This window comes from Schistocerca nitens, chromosome 4 (genome assembly GCF_023898315.1).
Source record: "Schistocerca nitens isolate TAMUIC-IGC-003100 chromosome 4, iqSchNite1.1, whole genome shotgun sequence".
NCBI classification, from domain to species: Eukaryota; Metazoa; Arthropoda; class Insecta; order Orthoptera; family Acrididae; genus Schistocerca; species Schistocerca nitens.
Window position 1 is genome coordinate 698,999,806 of NC_064617.1, and position 12,668 is coordinate 699,012,473.

Consider the following 12,668-nt stretch of genomic DNA (forward strand, 5'->3'; position numbering starts at 1 on the left):
GATCAGTCCCCTAGACTTAGAACTACTTAAACCTAACTAACCTAAGGACATCACACACACCCATACCCGAGGCAGGATTCGAACCTGCGACCGTAGCGGTCGCGCGGTTCCAGACTGAAGCGCCTAGAACCGCTCGGCTACTCTGGCCGGAAAAAAGCTGAAGAATGTCGGCCTAAAATAGAAAGACATGCGGGGGAAACTCTGCTATGGGACCGAAGTGCCGTATTAAGAAAAGGAATCAAAAATTACCCAAACGCGTGAAAGACTGATGTGCTCCCTCTCCTCTTATATTCAGTGCTTGCATCCAGGAAGCTGTAGACGAAGTCCACGAAACAGATCAGGTGGTGATCAAAGTTAATGAACGGAAGATATAGACGTACTGCGTTACACGGATGGTACTGATGTGGCCAAGGAGACGAAAGGTGAAGGATGGTACTGATGTGGCCAAGGAGACGAAAGGTGAAGGGAAATTTCTCAGCACAATGAAAAGGATTCCTTGGAATCGTTGTAGTACGATAATAAACAAAATAAAGACCAAAGCAGTGGTATGCAATATTGAAGAAGGATATGATTCTCTAAGAATGATAGTCGGAAGAGCGAAGTTAGAAGCGATAAAATAATCTACCTAATTGATAATGTTGGGCACAATTTACTGTAGAAACAGCAAAGAAGTTGTGAGCAGAATACCGCCGGTCAAAACTGCATTTCATTTAAGAAACAACGTACTCACGAGCTATAAACAACAGTATGAAAGTAACGAAATGCATTATGAAAGCATGTATTTGAAGTACGCCCCTCATTTATTTATTTATCGTATGGCAATACACATACAAAGATTACAAAACTACATGTCAATATTTAAACACAGATCTGCAGCATAAAATAACGTAATTCACAACAGTTATGTTTGGACATCAAGGTCTTTTATGTATTTTATCACATCATTCGTCGCTGCCATGAAATCTTCGAAAGGACCTTGGTAGGCGCGCGTGGGACATGTTGAATTAATGTGAACAACTGTCTCTCGTTCCGCACCGCAGCCACACGATGGTGATGAAAATTTGTCCTCCTCGTAGATGCTGTCTCAACATCTTGCATGGCCTGTTCGGTTGCGGTTCAGTGTAGTCCAAACAGCCCAAACTGCCATTCTGGATGCATGGCAGTTCCTGGCATTGTGGAGGACAGTTTTGTTGCCAGCAGCGTTTCCATTCATCCGTGGTAATCAATTTAGTTTCCATGTCCTCTCGTGGTGCTAAAGAATTTATTTCAAGGAAACTCGACGGGTCTCTTCTGGATGCATGACAGTTCAAGAATTGTGGAGAACAGTTTTGTTGCCAACTGCGTGTTCCTGGTATTGATTTCAGTTTCCATGTCCTCTTGGTGGTGCTGAAGAATTCACTTCATGGAAAATATCTACAGCCAAGAAGCAGAGGCAGCCAGATAATCTCAATGATCTACTGGCTAAAGCAAATTTGTCACAAGATTTGGACATTGACAATATGTGGGTGTGAACACTTGACATTACGAAAACAAAAAGAGAAAATGGCTAGAAGTCCTGGATATCTGGTGTTACTGAAGGATTATGAGGATCGGCTGGATAGATAGAACCACCAATGAAGCAGTGCTGAGAAAAGTACAGGAAGTGGAGTCGCTGTGGCGTCACATCAAAACAAGGTGTCGAAGGACACATTTTAAGATGCAGTAACATCATTGGAACAAAACAAGAAAGAGCTATTGCTGGAAGGAATCGCCGTAGACGACCAAGTACGCCAGACATGCATCAGAATAAGAATGATGTGGGATGCTCTGCATATGTGGAAATGAAGAGGAGAGGAAAGATACGAGTGTGAAAGCGTAGCTGAGGAAACGATTACTGCACAGTCCAAAAAAGTGTACTCGCTGCTGCGAAAGACGAGCACTAGCTGCTGAAAGCGTTTCGTTATTGCCGTCTTTCAGGTTGATAACCCTTTTGAACCTTTGTGTCTAAAAACAAAAGTCGCCTACAGAGCTGTCACAACGCCACAGAGATATACGCAACATCGCGTTGCACGACTGATTGTCGCAGATGCATGAATCAGACGCGTTAAACTGCAAGGGCGCTGTTTCAAACAGTCCGTCTCCGTGGTCTCGGCGTAGCCTCGGTTTCTTATTTAACGCAGTCGGTCTCCCTTCTCGCGTTTAAAATGGCTCGCTCTTGTTACACTTTTTCGTCTCTACTAAAAAATGTGTGTGAATTCCTGAGGGACCAAACTGCTGAGGTCATCGTTCGCTAGACATACACACTATTTAAAGTAGCTTAAACTAACTCAAAGGAAAGACAACACGCAACACCTTTGCCCGAGGGAGGACTCGAACCTCCGCCGGGAGGTGCCGCCCAAGTCGTGACACGGCGCCTCTAATCGCGCAGCCGTCTCTACTAAATTAAAACGCGTTGGTATGTGACGAGGAGAAATACCAGCGGTACAAACCCTTATGTAGCAACGTATAACGCGTCGACTGCCTTTATCAATACTCTGTGCTGAGTGAATGAAGTGCTTGTGTTTATTGCAAATTTGATGTCCAACCGCACCATCCACACCTGTCAAACTTATCTGGCGCCCCAGTCTGTGAATTGTGCCTACAAAAGTACTCCCAAATTAATACTCTAGGGAAGTAGTCAAGTTCGTCAATAAACCACAGACAAAGCTGGTAAAATCTTGATACACTATATGACCAAAAGTATCCAGAAACCTGGTTGAAAATGACTTATAAGTTCGTAGCGCCCTCCACGGGAACGCTGGGATTAAATACGGTGTTGGCCCACCCTTAGCCTTGATGAGAGCTTCCACTCATGGAGGCCTACGTTCAATCAGGTGCTGGGAGGTTTCTTGGAGAATGGCAGCACATTCTTCACGGAGTGCTGCACTGAGGAGAGATATCGATGTCGGTCTGTGAGACCTGGCAACAAGTCGGCGTTGCAAAACATCAAAAAGGTGTTCTATAGGATTCAGGTCTGGAATCTGTGCAGGCCAGCCCATTACAGGGATGTTATTGTCGTGTAATCACTCCGCCACTGGCCGTGCATTATGAACAGGTGCGCGATCCTGTTCAAAGATGCAATCGCCATCCCCGAATTGCTCTTCAACAGTGGGAAGCAAGAAGGTGCTTGAAACATCATTGTAGGCCTATGCTTGGATACTGCCACGCAAAGCAACAAGGTGTGCCAGCCCCCTCCATGAAAAACGTAACCACACCATACCATAACCGTCTAAGAATTTTACTGTTGGATAACGTTCACCGGGCATTCGCCATACCCACACCCTGCCATCGGGTCGCCACACTGATGTACTGTAAACGTCACTAGACACAACGTTTTTCCACTCTTCAATTGTCCTTACACCAAGCGAGGCGTCGTTTGGCATTTACCGGCGTGATGTGTGGGTTATGAGCAGCCGCTCGACCATGAAATCAAAGTTTTCTCACCTCCGGCCTAACTGTCGTAGTACTTGAAGTGGATCCTGATGCAGTTTGGAATTCCTGTGTGATGGTATGGATAGATGTCTGCCTATTACACATTACGACCCTCTTCAACTGTTGGTGGTCTCTGTCAGTCAACAGACGAGGTCGATCTATACGCCATTGTGCTGTATGTGTCCCATTACGTTTCCACTTCACTATCATATCAGAAACAGTGAATGTAGGGATGTTTAGGAGTGTGGAAATCTCGCGTGCAGACGTGTGACACAAGTGACACCCAGTCACCTGACCACGTTCGAAGTCCGTGAGTTCCGCAGAGCGCCCCATTCTGCTCTCTCACGATGTCTAATGACTACTGAGCTCACTGATATGGAGCACCTGGCAGTAGGTGGGAGCACAATGCACCTAATATGAAAAACGTATGTTTTTGGGAGTGTCCGGATAGTTTTGATCACATAATGTACATTGGGTACCCTCAGCGTCCTCTAGTTTCGTATGTATACATCTGTTGCAGCACTGTTATAAAGTACCAGCTGCTTCAATCAGAATTCACAGTTCACTCGCGAACGTAACTTTATCCTCTCGCCCCGAAACTACTGATACACAAGACCAGTTACTTGCACCAGAAAGCGCAATAATAATGTCTCCCCATTCTACTCTGTTTGTGCCTGCTACGCGTGTCCTGATACCATACACTGCCGGGATAGTATTAGAACCGGCCTGAGTTGCCGAGCGGTTCTAGGCGATACAGTTTGGAACCGCGCGACCGCTACGGACGCAGGTTCGAATCCTGCCTTGGGCATGGATGTGTGTGATGTCCTTAGGTTAGTTAGGTTTAAGTAGTTCTAAATTCTAGGGGAATGATGATCTCATCAGTTAAGTCCCATAGTGCTCAAAGCCATTTTGACAGTTTTAGAATTAGTTGTACCTTTGCAACGAACACAAAATGACTGAAATCTTTCCTGTCATAGCCAAATGATCATCAGCGACGGTAATTGCACAACAAAAAATGAGGCGGCACACAGTGAAAACAGTAGACAACCAACTTAATTACTTGCCAGCCTTCGGACTTCCCAGAAACCCTATCTGCGCCCACGCACAGATGACTTGCATTTCTCGGCCAGCACCGCCCCACACCGCGGCGCTCCCGCCTCCTGATCTCTTCGGCTACCCGCGAATTAAGGTCGACCAACGGAATAATAATGTAAATATCTCGTAGTAACGGCTCACGTCGCTGTTTTCACCTCCATTAACCTATTAAAATTCTCTATGTAACCAGATATAGTTTGTTTATGATTTCTTTAATTATTTTAATTTATCCATCTGTGGACGAAGAGTACAATGAGCATGGACACCCACATAACTAACTGCCCCATATCTCACTTGAAGCACAAATGACGCATCTGTTTCGCTTAAGATACTGTTCGATAGGCTACAGATATTCGTAATCTATTTTTAGTTTGCTGAATTGTCATTATGGCTTCATAAAATAACGAGTATCGTGTGATTCTTGAGTTTCTCCCGGCGTATTTGATAATCAAAATATCCACGAGTGTACTGCCGGTCTACAGTGTCCAGCGGGCACAATATTTCGGCGATCATACATGTCGCCATGATCAGGTGAACTGACGGACTGAGCTCCTGTGAACGTGCCGGCACGGAGATCCGTACGCTATGGCTGCTCAGAGGGAACTGGGTTCGGTCGCGGCGGCGGCCGATTTAAATACCCTCCGCCCGCGGCGCGCTCCCTCCGCCGTCCGCGCCCCGCGCCACGGTCGCGCGGTGGAACAGATTGCGACGGCGTCTGAGATGACGTCGGTGTGATGGCTCTGTCCGCCGTGGTCGTCACAACTATACGTTTGCTCGATTTACTCTTGATTAGCCCAATCGCTGGTTCCCAAGCCTTGCTAAGATTATAGCCACAGTCACGGTTTATGAGGTCATCATTGGTGCGAATTTCGATGGCCTCTCTAACAACGCTGTCCCAGTATCTCGACGTCTGTACCAGAATCCTCGTGCGGTCATACTCCATAGAGTGATTTTCCGACAAACAATGTTCAGCGACCGCCGACTTGCTCGGATACATCAGTCGAGTGTGCCTCTGGTGTTCACGGCATCGATCCTCGACGGTACGCAATATACGACTTGCCACATTGACACGGAATCTGGTACACGCCGGCCTTCCTCAAACCGAGGTCATCTTTGGCGCTCCCCACCAGTGCACGAGTTTTATTCGGAGGACAAAACACAGTTCCTACCCGGTGTTTCTTCAGAATGCGGTCGATTTTCCCCGAGAGTGCGCCTGTGTATGGAATAAATGTAGTGCCTACCTCCTCCCTCGTGACTTCATCCATCTCAACAGGTTGTGCTGCAGTGGTTGGGCGGAGAGCACGTTGAATCTGCCACTCTGAGTACCCATTTTTTCGAAATACAGTTCTCACATGTTCCAATTCCTGGGGTAGACTCTCTACGTCAGAGATAGTGCGCGCCCTATGTACTAGAGTTTCAAGTACTCCATTCTTCTGTGAAGGGTGGTGGCAGCTGTCTGCGTGCAAATACAGATCAGTGTGCGTTGTCTTCCGATACACCCCATGACCTAGGGTGCCGTCAGCCCTTCTCTTGACCAAGACGTCAAGGAAAGGTAATTTACCCTCCGTTTCAGTCTCCATAGTGAATTTGATGTTGGGGCGTATGGAGTTCAGATGTGTAAGGAAGTCAAGGAGTTTATCCATACCATGTGGCCAGATGAGGAACGTGTCGTCCACGTAACGGAAAAAGCAAGTAGGTTTCCATACGGATGACGACAGGGCTTCCTCCTCGAAGTTCTCCATGTACAAATGTCCCCAACCGAACTGCCACACTCACACGACATGGAAAAACAACAACGTCGCCCCAAAGATAGGGCAGCAGTTACTACATATCGATAACCACCGCTGCTGCCACTAGCGGACAGACAATGCTTGTGAAACGCGTGGCGCCAGTCAAGAGGACAAGACAAACAACCGCAACCATGCCAACTAAAGGATACGGTCTGGCCTCCAACAGAGGACGGAAACCTACAAAAAGCACCAACTCGACCTGCAGCATGGCTCAGAATGTTTATTATAGATGTATTTTACACTCTTTGTGCTTTATCTACAAGTGAGCACAGTGTCCTCTGAATTCTCATGGCAATGATAGTAGTAGGAAGTCTACAGTTTCCGATTTTATTGTTAATGGTACAATTGTTTTAGCGAGTAGAGATGGATGAATCCAGTAACAAGATTTAATTTTACTAGAATCATGCTGTGATCTAAAATAAATGTCGTCATTTGCAATGACCATTTAGTAGGTAATCTGTATAGTTTCAGTCCTGGCAATACGTTTCACTACTGCTTTTTGAGAATGTGAAGAAGCCAAATTATCTTCAAGTGACTATACAAGTATATTTGGAAAACATGAACTGTTTTAGCCATTATCAGACAGATGAAATGCGAACGTGCAACAAATAACCAAGTGGTACGTTTCGAGAGCTGAAAATATTTATGTTGTGTGCGCTCGGTATCACTCGCGTTGAGAGTTTGCGTTATCGCTGCATGGAATGTAGAGCGAATACTAGACAAGCTGAGGGGCGCAAGGAAGCACTCAAGTAGTCATTCTTCCCAAGGCAAGAAACGCGAAAACGGCGTATAATGAGAAGAAACCTCTGCCATGCACTTCACCGCTGTTGACAGTCTACGAATGCAGATGTAGATAGCGCCAACTGTCCAGTGCCGTATCCAGTCTCTAGCCTCTGCATCTCGGCCAACGTCGGCAGGCGGCCGCGAACCGCTGACTGAGTTCCTTGCTGTTGGGGGACTCCGGCTCAAGGCCCCTTGCGTTACGTCACTGCGGTCGGCGCGGACCGCCGGCTCTTCCGTTTTTGTGAGCTCGCGCCAGTACTGCAGGCGCCTCTCCGGCCGCAGCCTGGCTTCCAGGTAAGAGCACTGACGCACTCAGCACGTGCGATTGGTACGTAAACTTTAAAATTTGTGTTCTGTACTAACTGAAATACAAACGCGGTCGTGCCCAAGAATTGTGCCTCTGCCTACCTGCTTTTGGCTAGCTCTCTGACTTTCCCCATCATGGAACCATTCCGAAGGGCTGATTTAGTGAGGCGGCTGTATACTGGATGCCACCAAAAGCGGCCAACAGCAGAACTGTTAGGAAAACAGTGTCGCCGTCTCTAGGAGGTGCCAATGGAATTTAATCAGTGGAATTGCTTTCAACCTTTTATATTTCTTCAGTGTGTTACAAGTACCCCTTCATTATTGTTGTTGTGTTCTTCAGTCCTGAGACTGGTTTGATGCAGCTCTCAATGCTACCCTATTCTGTGCAAGCTTCTTCATCTGCCAGTACTTACTGCAACCTACAACCTTCTGAATCTGTTTAGTGTATTCATCTGTTGGTCTCCCTCTACGATTTTTACCCTCCACGCTGCCCTCCAATGCTAAATTTGTGATGCCTTGATGCCTCGAACATGTCCTAACAACCGGTCCCTTCTTCTTGTCAAGTTGTGCCACAAACTCTTCTTCTCCCCAATTCTATTCAATACCTCGTCATTAGTTATGTGATCAACCCATCTAATCTTCAGCATTCTTCTGTAGCACCACATTTAGACAGTTTCTATTCTCTTCTTGTTCAAACTATTTATCGTCCATGTTTCACTTCCATACATAGCTACACTCCATACAAATACTTTCAGAAACGACTTCCTGACACTTAAATCTATACTCGATGTTAACAAATTTCTCTTCATCAGAAACGCTTTCCTTGCCATTGCCAGTCTACATTTTATATCCTCTCTACTTCGACCATCATCAGTTATTTTGCGCCCCAAATAGCAAAACTACTTTACTAGTTTAAGAGTCTCATTTCCTAATCTAATTCCCTCAGCATCACTCGACTTAATTCGACTACATTCCATTATCCTCGTTTTGCTTTTGTTGGTCTTCATCTTATATCCTCCTTTCAAGACACTATCCATTCCGTTCAACTGCTCTTCGAAGTCCTTTCCTGTCTCTGACAGAATTATAATGTCATCGGCGAACCTCAAAGTTTTTATTTCTTCTCCATGGATTTTAATACCTACTCCGAATTTTTCTTTTGTTTGCTTTACTGCTTGTTCAATATATAGACTGAATAACATCGGGGAGAGGCTACAACCCTGTCTCACTCCCTTCCCAACCACTGCTTCCCTTTCATGCCCCTCGACTCTGCCATCTGGTTTCTGTACAAATAGTAAATAGCCTTTCGTTCCCTTTATTTTAGCCCTGCCACTTTTAGAATTTGAAAGAGAGTATTCCATGATTAAGTACTTGAAATATCAGTAACAAGTGATCTGATGCGTACATGTGATCTATTACACAAAACAGTTTACATGCAGACATTTAAAACTGCGTTATGGTGTTTGCAAGTACCTAATATATCTGGAACAATGATTTGCACTGCAGCCAAATGGGTAGGGTTAAAGAGATCAAAAATTGTTACTCATAAACACTGGATGAGCTTCGTAAATTTCAGAACATAAATGAAAGATTGATTCACACACATGCAACCAGATATTGAAATAACTTTTGCAAGTTTTCTCTGCAGCGGAGGGTATTGCGACTGAGAGATTATTTTATTTGAGTCATCTAAATTCTGGGACTGAACAAGTAGGTCATTAAGCTAGATATCACACTTCAGATACATCAACTCGAGCGGGAATTAAGCAATACGTTCGCAATGAAAAACTACAGTAATCTGTTCGTCCAGCAGACCCTGAAGGCAGTCTGTCGGCCGCCATGTTGATGCCGTCTTCCTTGACTTCCAGAGTCCATTCGATACAGTTCCATACTGTCACCTAATGATAAAAATACGGGCTGCTGGAAGATCAGGAGAGCTTTGTGATTAGATGTAAGAGTTCCTAGCAGACAGAACACGGAGTGTCATTCTTGACGAAGAAAAATCTTAAGATGTAAAAGTAACTTCGGGCCTACTCCAAGTAAATCTTACAGAACCATTACTGTTTTCAGTGTACTGTACTGTATAACTTCCGTCGGAAGTTATGTAAGATTGCTGTCGCCGGTTGCATGTGCCTCGCGATAACACCAGCAACGTAAAATCAGGGAGATGGAGCCCACACGAAGGCTGACCAGCAATCGTTCTTGCCGCGCACCAGTCCGTTCGGAAATGGAAAGGGGTGAGGTGAAAGTGTTGGTGCACTCATTACGAACCTTCAAGTTTCCTGAAGACTATATATGTTGCAGATACCTAAGTATAAATCAGTCACTGAACAAGTACAGTGTTTCAGTTACTGAACCCTGGTGGGTCATTTCTGACCGACAGCTGACTACCTTGATAATCTTTGCAAACATATTGATCATAGCAATGATCACAAAGAACAGTAATAAAATATTATGTAGAACGCTCTTCATCCCATAAAAACATGTTTATTAGTGGTGATCAATTTTGTCTCAATGTGGATCGCCTTCAGACCAGACTCTGTAATTTACAATACAACAGAATAGAGGGAAACATATAATGTAACAAATACTAGGCTAAAAATAAGTTATACTTTGATATACTAAGTAATGACGTGTGGAGACGATGACACTGAGCAGGGACTGTGGACACCATCTACTGATGTCGGCTGCTGACAGTGTGGCGGTATCAAATGACCCGGCCTTTGCTTGTCACCATACGTCATTCTTAACCAAAAGGATACAAAGTATAACAATCAGCATAATATAAACCTTAAGACTATGTTAGGTATTTTCGTTAAGTTATATCTGAGTAGCCGCCCGCGGTAGCCGAGCGGTTCTAGGCGCTTCAGTCCGGAACCGCGCGACTGCTATGGTCGCAGGTTCGAATCCTGCCTCGGGCATGGATGTGTGTGATGTCCTTAGGTTAGTTAGGTTTAAGTAGTTCTAAGGTCTACGGGACTGATGACCTCAGATGTTAAGTCCCATAGTGCTCAGAGCCGTTTGAACTATTTTTTTGTATCTGAATAACAATTTATAAATTACACAATTAAAATTTTACGTAATATATTGTGAAAAGGTGTGATTGACCAGCCACTGACATCAGTTAACACACTGGTAAATTGTCCTCTGTGGGGCTTCGTGTACACCAGAGGTGTGCTGCAGGACCTCGCTGGTTGCCCGGCTACGCGGACGACTTACTGCTAGCAGTCATAGATGCTATGCCTCTGCCGTATTGCATTCGATTCAGCCACTTATGGTTTTCAAATTCTGCTGGATGCAAGTCGTCTTTCAGCGCCAAGTGTTGCCATTGGCTTCTCAATTATACTTCTTCATGTTATATTATGTAAACTTAACGATAACGCCCGGCATAGTATGAAGGTATTCATGGTGTTTGACATGTGTCGCGTACATCGTGTTCTATGGGCTAAAGATGACGTATGGTGACAGGCAAGAGAGGGAGCTCCATGAGATCGCCACATAGTCAGCAGTCAGTATCCGGTGGGGAGTGGGGGGTACCAACAATTCCTGCCCCATGCCATCGTCTCCATACGTCGACACTGGGTGTAATATCGTATAATTGAATTTTAATTAAGTCTTTTTTTTAATTTATGAATTTCCTTGTGTTCTGTTGGACTCTGAATTACAGATTCTGGTCCAAAGATGATCCACATCGGGTTGAAACTGGTCACCACTTGTGAATAAAAGTGTTTTACGCGGTGACGACTGTTCTTTAAAATATTCTGAGATCTGGTAATTTCTTGACTTCGTGGTTGTATAGTTCATTTTCCAATAGTTTAGTTTTTATAGTAGTTGTTATTAGTTATTTTGGTATGTAAATGTGAAACAAGTGAATCACAATATAATTTGCATGAAAGCAACTTGAGTGAAGTTTTACGATAGTGAAATGCAAAAAATAATAAAGAAAGAAAAGGTCAAATGTACAAAAAGGAAAAAATTTAAAGAAAATAAATTGTGAGAATTAAATGATGAGTTCTTCAGTTTCAAACTTTGCTTGCAATGGAAGAAAAACCTGTTCTCTACAAAAACATGTAAACAACAGCTGTTAACACTAGACACTAATTGTTGTGTCGTGCCTACTCGTCTAATTTAGAGTGCCTAGAAAACCTGCTAGACAAAAATTCATGCAAATCGTATTAATGAATTTTTGTTACAGCAAGGTAAGTGACAATACTTACCTCTGGGAACTGACGAAGGTGTGTCGCAAGCAATTGGCGACAGTCAAATAAGAAGTCTCTTCAGTGTATACAAGTGAAACAATACAGTTCAAAGTCACTTCTTTAGATCCCGTTGATCGGCTGGAGTTCAACTTTTTCGAGGCAAAAAATAGAGAAAGCGGTCTTGACTATTGTGTATGGTGTCACCAAATTCTATAAATATTTGTCTGGCAGAAAATTCTACTTAGTAACGGATCACAAGCCATCGCAGTCCTTATTTCATCCGACGAAGCCGGTTCCTGCACGAACTGACCAAAAATCGCAACGACGGGTGTTATACCGGAGCAAAGGTAGCCCCTGAGGGCCGGCAACCTATATTACACCACAGAGAACGAGGTTGTCTATGCCCAAGGCGTACCAATAGCACCATGGTAAACACCGGCTATTTACATACAAGATAATGGAAACAGACATTCCGAGCACTATTTCCTGCAGGAGGAGCTCGAGCCATGGCCTGAAGGAAGTATCACTACGCCAAAACCTGACTGATTGGAGACAGTTATTTAGGGGCAATAACCAGCCCTAAAGTTCAGTTCACGCCGGGTGCCGACCTCGTGTACTGCGGCCGTTGAAGATTACGTCTTTGTCTCTGAAGTGGACTGTTACTAGTGTGTGCACGAACGTTTGTGGAAAATTAGAAGTGAACTTTTGTTTGCCTCAATTAGGAGACTTTTACTGGCATCGTTATTGTTACCTTTCGTTTGTTGTTCAGTCATCAACCTTGTGAAATTACATCAATAAAAGTTGTGTTTGTGAAAAATTGCGAATTGACAGTCACAAAATAGGCTTTCTTGTTGTCTCAATACCAGTACGAGATTGTGTATCGTCCGATGGCTAAACTTGGTAATGCGGACGCACTTTCACGTCTTCCGATTGGCCCTGAAATGGACCTCGACGCTTCTGCTGCATCTTGTTGTCATATCGATGTTCAGTAGTCTGAATTGCTTCAGTCTTTCCCACTGAACTGTCGTAAAATCGCACAAGCCACGCA

General features: G+C 44.5%; 1 protein-coding gene across 2 annotated transcripts in view; it reads left to right on the forward strand.

The window, feature by feature from the left end:
- Positions 1-7,387: 7,387 nt before the first annotated feature.
- LOC126252762 (UDP-glucosyltransferase 2-like) overlaps positions 7,388-12,668 on the forward strand; it is an 82,887-nt gene continuing 77,606 nt past the window's right edge. Inside the window, exon 1 of one of the 2 annotated variants that reach the window (XM_049953685.1) lies at positions 7,388-7,412. The gene's annotated coding sequence lies outside the window, so the exon portion shown is untranslated. The other variant, XM_049953684.1, reaches the window with a different exon arrangement.